The sequence below is a fragment of the Rousettus aegyptiacus genome, unplaced genomic scaffold, assembly GCF_014176215.1.
Source record: "Rousettus aegyptiacus isolate mRouAeg1 unplaced genomic scaffold, mRouAeg1.p scaffold_m13_p_11, whole genome shotgun sequence".
NCBI lineage: Eukaryota > Metazoa > Chordata > Mammalia > Chiroptera > Pteropodidae > Rousettus > Rousettus aegyptiacus.
In genome coordinates this window covers 4,592,181-4,596,002 of record NW_023416286.1, presented here as the reverse complement: position 1 = coordinate 4,596,002, position 3,822 = coordinate 4,592,181, and the positions used below count along the sequence as shown (strand labels likewise).

Sequence of the window (3,822 nt, the reverse complement as noted above, 5' to 3'; positions counted from 1 at the left end):
TGTTTGTTTAAGGCGCTAGTAACGGCTGTTGTGCTACTTGTCGCCAAACACAGTATTAAATGAGACAAACCTCAGCACTGACGATTCCAAAGGGAAGGCTGACGTGACGTTCCCACCTTGCCCTGGGTACCTGGGGTTCCTGAGGTCTAACCACATCCTCTCCTACCTGCCCCACTGGCGAAAGCCTAGAGTCAGCCCCTCGTCGCGCCTGTCAAACTGCACAGAGCAGACGAGGATCAGGTAGCGCTTGGAGTTGAGCTGGGCGGATCTCGAGGCCAATGGGCCTGGGCAGCCCTGCATCTTGCGGTTCGGTTCCGCATGTCAAGGGTGACTGACTTGCATCTCTGTTGTGAGAGGAAGGGAGAAGCTGTGACCAGACCCAGAGCACACAACCCTGGAGCCCAGGCCACACCCAAGACCAGGCGCTACCCCTAGAGTCCAGACGACACCTCACCATACCAGGCCACACCCCCACGAGCCCAGGCCAACCACCAGGAGCCCACGCTACACTCCCATAAGCCCAGGCCATATCTCTAGAAGTCCAGAGGACACCCCAGAAGACCAGGCTACACCCCCACAAGCCCAGGCCGCACCCAAACCAGTTACTTGGCTAGCTAGCCTGTCCCACAGTAAGGCTGTTGAACACATAGCCCTGTCCAAGGTGCTGGCACAAGATCGTCATCAGGGAGAAACTGAAAAGAACCTAAATGCTCAACCACTGGGGACGGCTTAGGGCTATAGCTCTCCAAGTGTTGTCCGCAGGCCCTCAGGGTCCCTGAGACCCTTTCAGAATGTCCGAGAAGTCAAAACAATTTGTATAATAATGTGAAGATGTCATTTGCCTTTTTTGCTGTATTGGCATTTACACTAATGGCGCAAAAGTTATGGGTAAATACGCTGGTGCCCGTGAGCAGAAATTCAGCTGGCGGCATCGAATGTGCTAGCGGTCACTGTATTCTCCTCTGCCACGCAGTCACGGTGGCGGGCCGGGAAGGAGAGGTAAACCAGTAAATGAATAGATGATAAGTAGACAGACGAAACACAGGAAACGAAACCGGGGAATCGTCTTGACGACACTGTAAACATTGTTAGTTTTACAGACCCGCACCCCTTGCGCACACAGCTCGGTACCGCTCTGTGACCAGATGGGAAGCACGTGTCCTGCTGCTCACCGAAGCGCGACCGTTGTCCCAGAAAAAGCTCTTCTGCCATCGAGTTTTAAGCGAAGCCTGCCACTTGTTCATGGAACACTACTTTCACTTGAAGAATGACTTCCAAACAAAACTAAGGTTGTTCAGACTTGGGTGCCCGGAAGGCATTTTCTCAAAAATCAACAGTGAGACTGTCACATCAGGAAAGACAGCTAATGGTATCTGTTGCCAATGATAAAATTCACACGTCAAAGCGAACATTGCGAGTTTGGAAAACTATCTGCCCCCGTGTGCCTGACAGCCTCTCGATGTTAAAAGACCTTCCTGGTGAGGTCTGTGAGGATGTTAACAAACGTGATTTCCTGATGTAGTATCATGAAATGCGTCGACATTCGGAAGGTCAGTGCAGCTCACGGGTGACGTTAGAAAATGGGTAGAAGATCCAGGCAACGTGCGAGATGCAGCAGTGGGTCCTGGCGTGACAGTACACGGCGTTCACTGCGATGCTTCCAGATTCTACACCGCAACCGACCTTTAAAGAACTCCCGCCTGTCCCATTTCTCGTGCGTTAGCAAAGAAGGATGTGTGATTATCTGAAAAAATTATGAAAGGACTTCATTTCCTACTACATAGCTCGTGAGGCAGATCTTTCTGCATATACTTCAACCAAAACATAGAACAGACTAAATGCAGGAGAACATGTGAGAATCCAAAAGTTTTCCATGAAGCCGGACAGTGAACAGATATGCAAAGATGTGTAACGATGCTCCGTTCCTTCCTAATTTGTTTCAGAACATATTTTTTTCATAAAAATGTTACTGAGATTAACATCTGACAGGATTATTACTGTTATTTTTAAATGAATTCATAGATATCTTTAAATTTCTCTGAATTTCTAATCTGGCAAACAAATATTAATAGATAAATTCTACATAAATAAAGCTCTTTGTTGTCCTCAATAATTTTTCAGAGTAGAAAGGAATTTTGAGATCAAAAATTTGAGTCTACGGCCATGCCACCCTGAACGCGCCCAATTCCGTCTGATCTTGGAAGCTAAGCAGGGTTAGGCCGGGTTAGCACATGGATGGGAGACCACCTAGGAAGAACAGGTGCTGTAGGCGTAAAAAAAAAAGAGAACCACTGACTTAGAGAAGTTTTGAGTTTCTCATCGCAATACGATGAGAAACTCAAAAGGTTGACGGTAACAACAACAACGATAATAATAACAGACAAGGATAGCGTGTTTTACGAGCCAGGCATTATTCTAAGCTTTTAACACATAACTCATTTAATCTTCACGACACTACAAAATCTGGACTGCTGTCACCCACACATGACAGACAGGGACGCTCAGGCACGGACGGGAAGTCCCTGGCCCCGGCTCCCAGCTCGGGGCAGTGATGAGTCTGCGTGCTCTTGGCTCTTATGCTGTCAGCCTATAGATTCTCAATGCTAACAGTCAGGTGGGACTTAGAAAGGGGGTGCTTAGGAAGTCAGTTTCTAAGTCACATATCACCACTGCCACAACGACACGAGCTCATGTTTTATCTGTGATCTGAGAATAATGCAATAATGGCATCTAAATAACATCCCTGTCACTCTAAGTTCCAATTGGGTGTTTCTTTTCCTATCAATACTTGTTACTCCTTGACATCATATACTTTTTAAAATCTTTTTCTCTCCCACTGGAATGCCACCTACAGAGAGACAGAGATTTTGTCTCTTTCGTTCTCTGCCATATTCCCAGGGGTGACAATGGTGCCTGGCACACTGAAGATGCTAAGGAAATGCAATAAGTGATTGGCTGTGTTCACTGACATGACTAAATTTTTATGAAATGAAATCACTAGCTTGGGCACCGCCTTTGGTTTTCTCAGCTGTAAAATAAGGACAATGCTGGTACCTGGTTCCTGGGGTCCCATGAGGATTAAATGCAGTGTGTATAAGGTGCTGGGTCAGATTCTGGCCTAATGCAAATGCTCCCAAAATGCTGCTGTTATTACTACATTACAAATGCTTAAAATCAAGATCAAATATCAGAGAATGAAAAAGGCTTTGAGCATGTCTAGGAGCTGGAGGGGCCGCCCAGCATTTGACTCCTTGCCCACCGGGCGCTTAAGTTTAATAAAAGAGGTGGGACCGAACACGTATGGAGAGAAAAGCTCTGAGTGCCGCTCATGAATGGGGTCTCGGTAAAGAATGGGGGAGCAGACCGTGGGAAGCTTCCCGGGGCAGAGAAATGTGATAACCGATGTAGACTGAGGACCTTTCTAATGGTTTTAATAAAAAAAGGCTGTATTGCCCTCATATATTTTAGGGAAGACAGGCAGTTCCAAGCAGATGCTTTTGTAAATATCTTTCAAGAAATTCTGCTTAGCTCTGGCCCAGTGGGGACACGTAGCCCCTGTTGGGAAGCAAGAGGCAGTGAATGGGTTGTTACTCTGCAAAACTAAGAATGTGGTAAAGAGGCTATGGAGAAGGCACTTGCCCAGGGTCACAGAGTTTGTCAGCAGCCTGCTTGTCCTTGAGCCCTCAATGCCAAATGACCCTTGCTGTGAGCTGGGCCTCCAGTGGGCTCACTGGCAGACATGAGAAGCTCAGCACATATGGTCTGAGACCCGAGGTGTATGAGACACATCCGATCCTTCCATCGTTCCACCCAAGTCATCCT

General features: G+C 47.3%; 1 pseudogene; it reads left to right on the top strand.

Annotated features, from left to right (window-relative positions):
• The first annotated feature begins 2,153 nt into the window (after positions 1-2,153).
• LOC118609497 lies at positions 2,154-2,272 on the top strand (annotated as a pseudogene).
• Positions 2,273-3,822: the final 1,550 nt, after the last annotated feature.